The sequence below is a fragment of the Triticum aestivum genome, chromosome 7D (assembly GCF_018294505.1).
Source record: "Triticum aestivum cultivar Chinese Spring chromosome 7D, IWGSC CS RefSeq v2.1, whole genome shotgun sequence".
NCBI lineage: Eukaryota > Viridiplantae > Streptophyta > Magnoliopsida > Poales > Poaceae > Triticum > Triticum aestivum.
In genome coordinates this window covers 582,738,121-582,752,000 of record NC_057814.1, presented here as the reverse complement: position 1 = coordinate 582,752,000, position 13,880 = coordinate 582,738,121, and positions in this window count along the sequence as shown.

The window sequence follows — 13,880 nt, the reverse complement described above, 5'->3', positions numbered from 1 at the left end:
GGGCAAGGGCAAGAAGGGATACTTCATGAAACGGCAAATCAGTTGCTACTCTAGTGAAGAAACCCAAGGTTGAACCCAAACCCGAGACTAAGTGCTTCTGAAATGAGGGGAACGGTCACTGAAGCAGAACTACCCTAGATACTTCGTAGATGAGAAGGCTGGCAAGGTCGACAACAGTATATTGGATATACATTATATTAATGTGTACTTTACTAGTACTCCTAGTAGCACCAGGGTATTAGATACCGGTTCGGTTGCTAAGTGTTAGTAACTCGAAATAAAAGCTGCGGAATAAACGGAGACTAGCTAAAGGTGAGATGACGATATGTGTTGGAAGTGTTTCCAAGGTTGATGTGATCAAGCATCGCATGCTCCCTCTACCATCGAGATTGGGGTTAAACCTGAATAATTATTATTTGGTGTTTGCGTTGAGCATAGACATGATTGGATTATGTTTATCACAATATGGTTATTCATTAAAGGAGAATAAGGGTTACTCTGTCTATTTGAATAATACCTTCAATGGTCTTGCACCTAAAATGAATGGTTTATTGAATCTCGATCGTAGTGATACACATGTTCATGCCAAAAGATATAAGATAGTAATGATAGTACCACATACTTGTGGCACTACCACTTGAGTCATATTGGTATAAAACGCATGAAGAAGCTCCATGTTGATGGATCTTTGGACTCACTCGTTTTTGAAAAGATTGAGACATGCGAACCATGTCTATTAGTATATATGCATGAAGAAAGTCCATACAGATGGATCATTCGGACTCACTTGATTTTGAATCACTTGAGACATGCAAATCATACCACATGGGCAAGATGACTGAAAGGCCTCGTTTTCAGTAAGATGGAACAAGAGAGCAACTTGTTGGAAGTAATACATTTGATGTGTGCAGTCCAATGAGTGCTGACGCACGCAGTGGATATCGTTATGTTCTTACTTCACAGATGATTTGAGTAGATGCTGAGAATATTTACTTGATGAAACACAAGTCTGAATTATTGAAAGGTTCAAGTAATTTCATAGTGAAGTTGAAGATCGTCGTGACAAGAGGATAAAATGTCTGTGATATGATCATAGAGATGAATATCTGAGTTACGAGTTTGGCACACAATTAAGAAATTGTGGAAATTGTTTCACGACTAATACCGCCTGGAACACCATAGTGTGATGGTGTGTCCGAACATCATAACTGCACCCTATTGGATATGGTGCATACCATGATGTCTCTTATCGAATTACACTATCGTTTATGGGTTAGGCATTAGAGACAACCGCATTCACTTTAAATAGGGCACCACGCAATTCCGTTGAGACGACACCGTATGAACTATGGTTTAGAGAAACCTAAGCTGTCGTTTCTTAAAAGTTTGGGGCTGCGACGCTTATGTGAAAAAGTTCCAGGATGATAAGCTCGAACCCAAAGCGGATAAATGCATCTTCATAGAATACCCAAAACAGTTGGGTATACCTCCTATTTCAGATCTGGAAGCAAAAGTGCTTGTTTCTAGAAACGGGTCCTTTCTCGAGGAAAATTTTCTCTCGAAAGAATTGAGTGGGAGGATGGTGGAGACTTGATGAGGTTATTACTAGTGTGTAGCAGGGCACAGGAAGTTGTTCCTATGGCACCTACACCAATTGAAGTGGAAGCTTATGATAGTGATCATGAAACTTCGGACCAAGTCACTACCGAACCTCATAGGTCGACAAGGATGCGTACTACTTCAGAGTGGTACATAATCCTGTCTTTGAAGTCATGTTGCTAGACAACAATGAACCTACGAGCTATAGAGAAGCGATGGTGGGCCCGGATTCCGACGAATGGCTCGAGGCCATAAAATCCGAGAGAGGATCCATGTATAAAACAAAGTATAGACTTTGGAAGAACTACTTGATGGTCGTAAGGCTGTTGGGTGTAGATGGATTTTAAAAGGAAGACGGACAATGATGGTAAGTGTCACCATTAAGAAAGCTCGACTTGTCGTTAAGATGTTTTCCGACAAGTTCAAGGAGTTGACTACGATGAGACTTTCTCACTCGTAGCGATGCTAAGAGTCTGTTGGAATTATATTAGCAGTTACTGCATTATTTATGAAATCTTGCAGATGGGATCTCAGAACATTGTTTCCTCGACGATTTTCTTGAGGAAAGGTTGTATGTGATACAACCAGAAGGTTTTGTCAATCCTGAAATATGCTAACAAGTATGCAAAGCTCCAGCAATCCTTCTAAGGACTGGAGTAAGCATCTCGGAGTTGGAATGTATGCTTTGATGAGATGATCAAAGATGGTTTATACGAAGTTTATGAGAAACTTGTATTTCCAAAGAAGTGAGTGGGAGCACTATAGAATTTTTGATGAGTATATGTTGTTAACATATTGTTGATCAGAAATGATGTAGAATTTCTGGAAAGCATACAGGGTTATTTGAAAAGTGTTTTTCAACGGAAAACCTGGATTAAGCTACTTGAACATTGAGCATCAAGATCTATAAGGATAGATCAAAAAACGCTTAATAGTACTTTCAAATGAATACATACCGTGACAAGATTTTGAAGGAGTTCAAAATAGATCAGCAAAGAAGGAGTTCTTGGCTGTGTTACAAGGTGTGAGTATTGAGTAAGACTCAAGACCTGACCACGGCAGAAGAGAGAGAAAGGACGAAGGTCGTCCCCTATGCTTTAGACGTAGGCTCTACAGTATGCTATGCTATGTACCGCACCTGAAGTGTGCCTTGCCATGAGTTAGTCAAGGGGTACAATAGTGATCCAGGAATGGATCACATGACAGCGGTCGAACTTATCCTTAGTATCTAGTGGACTAAGGAATTTTCTCGATTATGGAGGTGGAAAAGGAGTTCGTCGTAAAGGGTTACGTCGATGCAAACTTTGACACTAATCCGGATGACTCTGAGTAGTGAACCGGATTCGTATAGTAGAGCAGTTATTTGGAATAGCTCCAAGTAGCGCGTGGTAGCTGCATCTACAAGATGACATAGAGATTTGTAAAGCACACACGGATCTGAATGTTGCAGACCCGTTGACTAAAACCTCTCTCGTAAGCATAACATGATCAAACCCTAGAACTCATTGAGTGTTAATCACATGGTGATGTGAACTAGATTATTGACTCTAGTAAACTCTTGGGTATTAGTCACATGGCGATGTGAACTTTGAGTGTTAATCACATGGTGATGTGAACTAGATTATTGACTCTAGTGCAAGTGGGAGACTGTTGGAAATATGCCCTAGAGGCAATAATAAAATGGTTATTATTGTATTTCCTTGTTCATGATAATTGTCTGTTGTTCATGCTATAATTGTATTAACTGGAAACCGTAATACATGTGTGAATACATAGACCACAACATGTCCCTAGTAAGCCTCTAGTTGACTAGCTCGTTGATCAATAGATGGTTATGGTTTCCTGACCATGGACATTGGATGTCATTGATAACGGGATCACATCATTAGGAGAATGATGTGATGGACAAGACCCAATCCTAAGCATAGCACAAGATCGTGTAGTTCGTTTGCTAGAGCTTTTCTAATGTCAAGTATCATTTCCTTAGACCATGAGATTGTGCAACTCCCGAATGCCGTAGGAATGCTTTGGGTGTACCAAACGTCACAACGTAACTGGGTGGCTATAAAGGTGCACTACAGGTATCTCCGAAAGTGTCTGTTGGGTTGGCACGAATCGAGACTGGGATTTGTCACTCCGTATGACGGAGAGGTATCTCTGGGCCCACTTGGTAATGCATCATCATAATGAGCTCAATGTGACTAAGGAGTTACGCATGGGATCATGCGTTACGGAACGAGTAAAGAGACTTGCCGGTAACGAGATTGAACGAGGTATTGGGATACCGACGATCGAATCTCGGGCAAGTAACATACCGATAGACAAAGGGAATTGTATACGGGATTGATTGAATCCTCGACATCGTGGTTCATCCGATGAGATCATCGAGGAGCATGTGGGAGCCAACATGGGTATCCAGATCCTGCTGTTGGTTATTGGCCGGAGAGTCGTCTCGGTCATGTCTACGTGTCTCCCGAACCCGTAGGGTCTACACACTTAAGGTTCGGTGACGCTAGGGTTATAGAGATATTAGTATGCGGTAACCCGAAAGTTGTTCAGAGTCCCGGATGAGATCCCGGACGTCACGAGGAGTTCTGGAATGGTCCGGAGGTAAAGATTTATATATGGGAAGTCTTATTTTGGTCGCCGGAAAAGTTTCGCGCATTATCGGTATTGTACCGGGAGTGCCGAAAGGGGTCCGGGGGTCCACCAAGGGGGTCCACCAGCCCCGGGGGGCCACATGGGCTGTAGGGGTGTGCGCCTTGGCCTATATGGGCCAAGGGCACCAGCCCCAAGAGGCACATGCGCCAAGAGATAAGGGAAAGGGAGAGTCCTAAAGGGGGAAGGCACCTCCTAGGTGCCTTGGGGAGGATGGACTCCTCCCTGGCCGCACCCTTCCTTGGAGGAAGGGCCAAGGCTGCGCCCCCCCCCCCCTTCTCCCTTGCCCCTATATATATGTGGGGAGGGGGAGGGCAGCAATACCTAAGCCCTGGCGCCTCCCTCCCTCCCGTGACACCTCTTCCTCCCCGCTTGCGCTTGGCGAAGCCCTGCCGGGATCCCGCTACTTCCACCACCACGCCGTCGTGCTGCTGGATCTCCATCAACCTCTCCTTCCCCCTTGCTGGATCAAGAAGGAGGAGACGTCGCTGCTCCGTACGTGTGTTGAACGCGGAGGTGCCGTCCGTTCGGCGCTAGGATCATCGGTGATTTGGATCACGACGAGTACGACTCCATCAACCCCGTTCTCTTGAACGCTTCCGCTCGCGATCTACAAGGGTATGTAGATGCACTCCTCTCTCTCGTTGCTAGATGACTCCGATTGATCTTGGTGATGCGTAGAAAATTTTGAATTTCTGCTACGTTCCCCAACAGATATACCTAAGACGGCTTTTACCACCAGGTATGGGATATATGAGTATACCGTTATGTCATTTGGTCTGACTAACGCCCCTGCCTATTTCATGAACCTGATGAACAAAGTGTTTATGGAGTTTTTGGATAAGTTCGTCGTAGTGTTCATTGATGACATTTTGGTCTACTCAAAGGACGAAGAGGAGCATAAGGAGCATTTGCGTTTGGTACTTGAGAAGCTCAGAGAACATCAGTTATACGCCAAGTTCAGCAAATGTGAGTTTTGGCTGAAGGAAGTTGGATTCCTCGGACACGTTATATCCGGAGAAGGAATAGCAGTAGACCCCACCAAAGTTGACACAGTAACAAGCTGGGAATCACCCACGTCAGCGGGAGAAATCCGGAGTTTTCTTGGACTCGCATGATACTACCGGAGATTCATTGAGAATTTCTCGAAGATTGCAAAACCCATGACGGAACTGTTGAAGAAAGACACCAAGTTCAATTGGACTGAGGAATGTGAAGCTAGTTTTCAGGAATTGAAGAAACGTTTGGTTACATCACCAGTGTTGATTTTGCCAGATCAGCGCAAGGATTATGAAGTTTACTGCGACGCTTCACGTCGAGGACTTGGAGCAGTGCTGATGCAGGAAGGAAGAGTTGTTTCATATGCCTCACGACAGCTTAAGCCCCATGAGCTGAATTACACTACGCATGATTTGGAGTTAGCAGCCGTAGTACATGCGCTAAAGACATGGAGACATTTTCTCATCGGAAACCACTGTGAGGTGTACACGGATCACAAGAGTTTGAAATATATCTTCACGCAAAAGGAGTTGAATCTCAGGCAAAGGAGATGGTTGGAGCTCATAAAGGATTATGATATGAGATTGCATTATCACCCCGGAAAGGCTAACGTAGTAGCAGACGCGTTGAGCCGCAAGAGCCATGTCAACACACTCATGACCGGAGAGTTACTGAAAGAATTAGCCGAGGATCTTCGCGAGCTATGCGTGGAGATAGTTCCGAGAGGCTATGTAGCAGCATTAGAAATTCAGTCTACTCTGATGGATAAGATCAGGGAAGCTCAGAAGACTGACAAGGAGATTGCCAAGATAAAGGAGAACATGAGCAAAGGAAAGGCCAAGGGATTTCGTGAGGACGAGCACGATACCTTATGGTTTGAGGACCGCGTTTATGTGCCTAACGACTCGGAGATTAGGAAGTTGATTCTGCAAGAGGCCCATGATTCACCGTATTCGATTCACCCAGGAAATACCAATATGTATTTGGATTTGAAGGATACTTTCTGGTGGACCGGAATGAAGAAAGATATTGCGGAGTATGTAGCAGTTTGTGATGTATGTCAGAGAGTGAATGCAGAGCATCAGAAGCCGGCAGGATTGCTACAGCCATTGCCGATACCCGAATGGAAGTGGGACAAGTTAGGAATGGATTTTATCACTGGATTGCCAAGGACTCGTTCAGGCTATGACTCAATATGGGTTGTAGTCGATCGTTTAACGAAAGTAGCTCATTTCATCCCAGTGAAGACCACTTACAGCAGTGCTAAGTTGGCAAAGATATACATGACCAGGATCGTATGTCTGCATGGAGCTCCGAGGAGCATTGTATCAGATAGAGGAACCCAGTTTACCTCAAAGTTTTGGCATCAATTACATGAAACCTTGGGTACCAGGCTAGAGTTCCGTACAGCCTTTCATCCACAGACAGATGGACAGACCGAAAGAGTAAATCAGATTTTGGAGGACATGTTGAGAGCTTGTGCGCTAGATTATGGATCTAGTTGGGATGACAATTTGCCATATGCAGAGTTTTCTTACAACAACAGTTATCAATCCAGTTTGAAGATGGCCCCTTTCGAAGCTTTGTACGGAAGGAGGTGTAGAACACCATTGTTATGGGATGAAGTTGGAGACCGCCAGTTGTTTGGACCAGATCTGATTAAGGAGTCTGAACAGAAGGTGAAGTTGATTCGCGATAGGCTCAAGGTAGCCCAATCCAGGCAGAAAAGCTATGCGGATTCAAAATGCAAGGAGACAGTTTACGAAGTCGGAGACCGAGTTTATCTTCGTGTATCCCCACTTCGAGGAGTTAAGCGCTTTGGAGTTAAGGGAAAGTTAGCGCCACGATTTGTAGGACCATACAAAGTTTTGGAACGTATGGGAGAAGTTGCTTACAAGTTGGAATTACCCGAAGGATTGTCAGGAATTCACGATGTGTTCCACGTTTCCCAGTTGAAGAAGTGCCACGCAGAGATGGCTGATATACCGCTGAGAGATACCGTGCCGCTGGAAGCGATTCAGTTGGATAGCGATTTGACCTACGAGGAGAAACCAATTAAGATTCTCGAATATGCCAGCCGAGTCACACGCAGCAAGGTTATCAAGTTTTGCAAAGTTCAGTGGAGCCACCATACCGAGGATGAAGCCACCTGGGAGCGAGAGGAAGATCTACGGAAGGACCACCCTCACCTATTTTCTAGCCAACCCGAATCTCGAGGGCGAGATTCATCTTAAGGGGGGTAGGTTTGTAACATCCCAAATTTTCAATTTGGAATGTTATACATTAGAGCATCATTGCATATCATATTTTATTTGCATTTTGGTTGATCCTAGAAATTCTACGCAACTCAAGGACCCACGGAGAGAGTTGGGGATTTCGTTATTTTCATATTTGAGTTTTTTCAAATTTTGAAAATAGGATCATTTGATTTTATTTATTTTATCTTCAATTATTTCATTTATAAAAAATAAGATAGAGGGAATAAAATGACTTTCCCAAAAATAAGAAATATTGAGGATTTAATAAAAAAATCATATTTTATTTTATTTGGTGTTTTGGCTATTTTATTTGAATTTAGAAAAATTGCACGTTTTTCAAAATTGCATTTAGGGCCAAGAAAATGTTCATCTCGTTCTAAATATTTTATTTAGACGGTGAAAATTTATTTTGGCATTTTTAGAATTTTCTAGAATTTTTTTTAGTTTCGGCGGAATTGTTTTTAAAAAAACCCGCGCGCTCGACTGGGCCGAAGCCCAGCCGAGCCGGCCCAGCTCCCGCGCCGCCGTCTCCCGCGCGGAGACCGCAGCCGCCCCGCCGCCGCACGCCGAGTCCGGCCGGGACTCCTCCCCGCCGCCTTGCCCCCTCCTCCAAGCCGCCACCCCCCTCTTAAATAGCGCCCCCCCCCTCACCCCGCCACCTCGACTCGCCCCGCCTCCCGCGCCGCAGCCGCCGCCGCCGCCTTCGCGCCGCCAGCCGCCGCCGCCGCAGCCCCGCAGCCCCGCCACCCCCTCGCCACCCCGCCGGAGCGCCTCGCCGGAGGTACACCGCCGCCCGCCGCCCGGTCCGGTTTTTTTTTTTAAAACGGTTTGGTTTTTTTGTAAACCCTAGGTTTTTTTAGATCGGATTCGTTTTGTTTCGGTTTTCTTATTTAGCGAGCGTTCGCTCGTTCGTTCGTTTCAACGAACGCGTTCTTCGTTTAGTTACAGTTAACGAACGTCCGTTTGTTAAACTGTTCGTCAGTTTTCTTTTTCTCGGATTTTCCGCGATTATTCCAGATCGCGATTTCCGATCTGTTTTTCGTTTTCGTTTTTCTTTTCGCTCGTTTATCGGAATCAGGAAATTCAAGCGCCTAGAGTTTCGTCTCGAAGCCCTCTTTCCGTTTAACCAACTCAAACAAGTTTTTGCTTCGGTAAAATTTGACTTAGGTCCAGATTAGTAAACGAAGCTTGTTTCTTTCGCCGTTTGATTTTTCTTGCTTCGTTTGATTTGATTCTTTTGCAAACCAGAGTTCTTAAGTTGAACTTTCTGGTTAAATCTCTTATTTGAGTTTTACCTGTGCATTACATAAGTACTTATTGTATGCTTGTTTGTTTGCGATAGAGTACCCGGAGTGCGCCGCTTGCTACTTCGAATCGCTAGGTTTCCCGAATCATCAGCAAGGCAAGTAACACTTTGATCATACCTCTTTTACTACCCAGTTTTATTGCATTAGATCAACCCTCAAACATTGCATGATTAGGATCTAATTAAATTGTGGGTTCTGGGAAGTAGATGAGGTAGTACCTATTGCCCTGTTTATTATCAAACCCTTGGGAGTTACTTCTACGTTTGCTTATATTGTTATGCTATGCTAGTAGACGTGGATTGGGTTTGAGTGTTACCATGACAGATGTGAGATTGTTAATTAATGGTTAAACTTAAGGTGGCAACAAAAACACACATCTGGGTGGATTGAGGTACCTGGGTATTCCAGGATTGCCTGTTTTTCTTTTGGACCGCCACCCAGGCTCAAAGGGATCATGAGATTATTCATGCTAGAAACTTCCGTGTGCAGCCACAAGCTATTATGGGCTCTAGCATAGTTGAGTAGGTTGTGTGAGCTCTTGAAGAGGTAGACTAGCAGATGTAGGGGATGTAGGTGGTACTGTCTACCCGGAGTAGAGAGTTAACGCTTCTGAAAGACTGTGTCTCGGTCATCCGTTTCTCAAACACCATGAAGTGCGAGAATCCCAACGGAGGAGATCGAGTCTTGTGGGGAAAAGTGCGCAAACCTCTGCAGAGTGTACAATCTAATCATGGTTAGCCGTGTCCCCGGTTATGGACAACTTGAGTATCTAGTATCTGGATTTTCATGTGAATCTCATCATGTTACTTTAATTAATTTTGTTGGGTTTTGTTGATGATACTTAATTGGGATTGAGAATGCTGTCAACCATTCTCAATGTTTAACAACCACCATGATAGTTAAATAAAATTTATTCCTTTGCAGTAGGGAAAAATTGGCTTTTCGCAAAACTGTAGCCATAGAGCCTTCTACCAGCCATATATGCATGTAGTATAGCATTATTCTGTTCATTACTCTCTATGTGTTACATTGCTAACATATTCCATGTGCTGACCCGTTTTCGGGCTGCAACATTTCATGTTGCAGACTTTTCAGACGACGAGTAAGGTGCCTTAGGTCGTGGTTCTATACTCAGTGATGCCGTTGGAGTTGATGGACTCGCTTATCTTCCAAGCCTTCCGCTGTTATCGTTATTAGATGGCCTTAAGCCCTATTTATTGTAATAAGTTCTCTTTTGGAGACATTCGATGTAATAAGTGTGTGATTGCTACTCTGTTATAAATCCTTCGAGTACTGTGCGTGTCAGCATTACTGATCCAGGGATGACACTGATGCACAGAGACTTGACCATCTGAGGTCTGGTCGCTACAAAAGAGGATGTACTCCCAGTACTAGCCGAGGGTAGTGGACAAACAGAGGGGAACAAAACAAGGGAAGGTTTTTAAAGTTATTTTTAGGCTAGTTTAATAGTTTTGATTAAGGTTTTATTATTTTATTACTCGAAACTAAATAAAGAATGTTCAGGATACTTCCTTCATGTTAACAACATAACTATATTTACAACATGCGGTGAGTAATTAGCATAGAAGGAAGTGACACTATTCATTTGAAGTGTTTTACCATGAGAAAGCACATCTAGTTGTAAACAAGAAATGATCACACACATCGTCTGGAGATATATGTTTAAGCTACATAGCATTCATCATGGCTTTTTACTAGCTGATCATTGCAAATCATAAAGTGACATGATATGGCCAATATCATCTTGCGCCTTTTGATCTCCATCTTCGAGGCGCGGCATGATCACCTTCGTCACCGGCATGACACCATGATCTCCATCATCATGATCTCCATCATCGTGTCTTCATGAAGTTGTCTCGCCAACTATTACTTCTACTACTATGGCTAACGGTTAGCAATAAAGTAAAGTAATTACATGGCGTTTTTCATTGACACGCAGGTCATACAATAAATTAAGACAACTCCTATGGCTCCTGCCAGTTGTCATACTCATCGACATGCAAGTCGTGATTCCTATTACAAGAACATGATCAATCTCATACATCACATATATATAATTCATCACATCCTTTTGGCCATATCACATCACATAGCATACCCTGCAAAAACAAGTTAGACGTCCTCTAATTGTTGTTGCATGTTTTACGTGGCTGCTATGGGTTTCTAGCAAGAACGTTTCTTACCTACGCAAAACCACAACGGTGATATGCCAATTGCTATTTACCCTTCATAAGGACCCTCTTCATCGAATCCGATCCGACTAAAGTGGGAGAGACAGACACCCGCTAGCCGCCTTATGCATCAAGTGCATGTCAGTTGGTGGAACCTGTCTCACGTAAGAGTACGTGTAAGGTCGGTCCAGGCCGCTTCATCCCACAATGCCACCAAATCAAGATAAGACTAGTAACGGCAAGCAAATTGAACAAATCATCGCCCACAACTACTTTGTGTTCTACTCGTGCATAGAATCTACGCATAGACCTAGCTCATGATGCCACTGTTGGGTAACGTAGCAATAATTCAAAATTTTCCTACGTGTCACCAAGATCAATCTAGGAGATGCTAGCAACGAGAGAGAGGGAGTGCATCTTCATACCCTTGAAGATCGCTAAGCGGAAGCGTTACAAGAACGCGGTTGATGGAGTCATACTCGCGGCGATTCAAATCGCGGAAGATCCGATCTAGCGCCGAACAGACGGCACCTCCGCGTTCAACACACGTACAGCCCGGGGACGTCTCCTCCTTCTTGATCCAGCAAGGGGAGAGGAGAAGTTGAGGGAGAACTCCAGCAGCACGACGGCATGGTGGCAATGGAGCTCGTGGTTCTCCGGCAGAGCTTCGCTAAGCACTACGGAGGAGGAGGAGGAGGAGGAGGAGAGGGCTGCGCCAGGCAAGGGGTGCGGCTGCCCTCCCACCCCCTCACTATATATAGGGGGAAGGGGAGAGGGGCCGGCCCCTCTAGATGGATCTAGAGGAGGAGGCGGCGGCCAGGGGAAACCCTAGATGGGTTTGGGTGGCCCCACCCCCTAGGAAACTTTCCCCCCAAGCCGGGAGGGGCGCACAGCCCCTTAGTAGGCTGGTTTGCCCCTTCCCCTTGGCCCATAAGGCCCCCCAACGCTTGCTGGGGCCTCCGAAACCCCTTTCGGACATGCTGGCCATAGCCTGGTACCCCCGGAACAATTCCGGACTCCAATACCCTTCGTCCAATATACCGATCTTCACCTCCGGACCATTCCGAAGCTCCTCGTCATGTCCGGGATCTCATCTGGGACTACGAACAACCTTCGGTAACCACATACTATTTCCCATAACAACTCTAGCGTCACCGAACCTTAAGTGTGTAGACCCTACGGGTTCGGGAACCATGCAGACATGACCGAGACACCTCTCCGGCCAATAACCAATAGCGGGATCTGGATACCCATATTGGCTCCCACATGTTCCATGATGATCTCATCGGATGAACCACGATGTCGGGGATTCAATCAATCCCGTATACAATTCCCTTTGTCTATCGGTATGTTACTTGCCCGAGATTCGATCGTCGGTATCCCAATACCTCGTTCAATCTCGTTACCGGCAAGTCTCTTTACTCGTTCTGTAACACATGATCCCGTGGCTAACTCCTTTGTCACATTGAGCTCATTATGATGATGCATTACCGAGTGGGCCCAGAGATACCTCTCCGTCATACGGAGTGACAAATCCCAGTCTCGATTCATGCCAACCCAATAGACACTTTCGGAGATACCTGTAATGCACCTTTATAGCCACCCAGTTACGTTGTGACGTTTGGTACACCCAAAGCATTCCTACGGTATCCGGGAGTTGCACAATCTCATGGTCTAAGGAAATGATACTTGACATTAGAAAAGCTCTTAGCAAACGAACTACACGATCTTGTGTTATGCTTAGGATTGGGTCTTGTCCATCACATCATTCTCCTAATGATGTGATCCCATTATCAATGACATCCAATGTCCATGGTCTGGAAACCATAACCATCTATTGATCAACGAGCTAGTCAACTAGAGGCTTACTAGGGACATGTTGTGGTCTATGTATTCACACATGTATTACGGTTTCCAGTTAATACAATTATAGCATGAACAACAGACAATTATCATGAACAAGGAAATACAATAATAACCATTTTATTATTGCCTCTAGGGCATATTTCCAACAACTGCACCAACCACCGCCACCACGCCGAGTAACCCTCCAACCACTAGAATGGACGGTACGACACTACCATAGACACCATTATCAAAATGGGAAGGCTTGAGGAAGAATCATTCATCAAGCTGACACCGCAGCTACCATCAACGATGTGCAACCCAGAGACGACTTTATTGTATGCCGCCGCGCCACTGCCGGAAGGGCCGAAACCCGAAAGGACGAACATCAAAGGCCTACTTAAAATCCCCAAAGGGGGATACACTCCCACACCGATAGGCCGGTGCAGGAGGAAGGGAGCGGCGACCTGCCGGTGGAGGATAAGTGTCTCGCTAGGGTTAAGGAGACAAAAGAGTTCGGGAGAAAATTGACCCATGTCGTTTATCGTTTATAAGTTTATTAATGTTCAATGGACTTAAAGTTTTGATAAACATGAATAGTTATTTTTACATGACCTTGGATAAGTTTGAAAAAAACTGAATTAAAGATTCTGGATGACACATATTAAAAGCATCACAATCCTGACTCGGTACATCAGCAAAGGCCATGAGACTAATTACTCCCCCTTGTGTTTGACAACGTGGCTAGCTATCATACATTCTAACTCCAGATCATTTACACAACAACCACTTTGGTATTTTAGTACTTTCTCCATTAAAAATATAAGGTGTATTAGTTTTATAGGAGTAGATCAGAAGAAAAGATGTGAAGTTGCATTGGAGAAGTGGAGCTTGTTAACCAACTGCTTGATTATAAGTACCTTTCAACTATTGCACATCATCGCTTATTTCAAACTCCTTTGACCTGCCTACCCGAACAAAACCCACTTACAAAGAGGATGTACTCCCAGTACTAGCCGAGG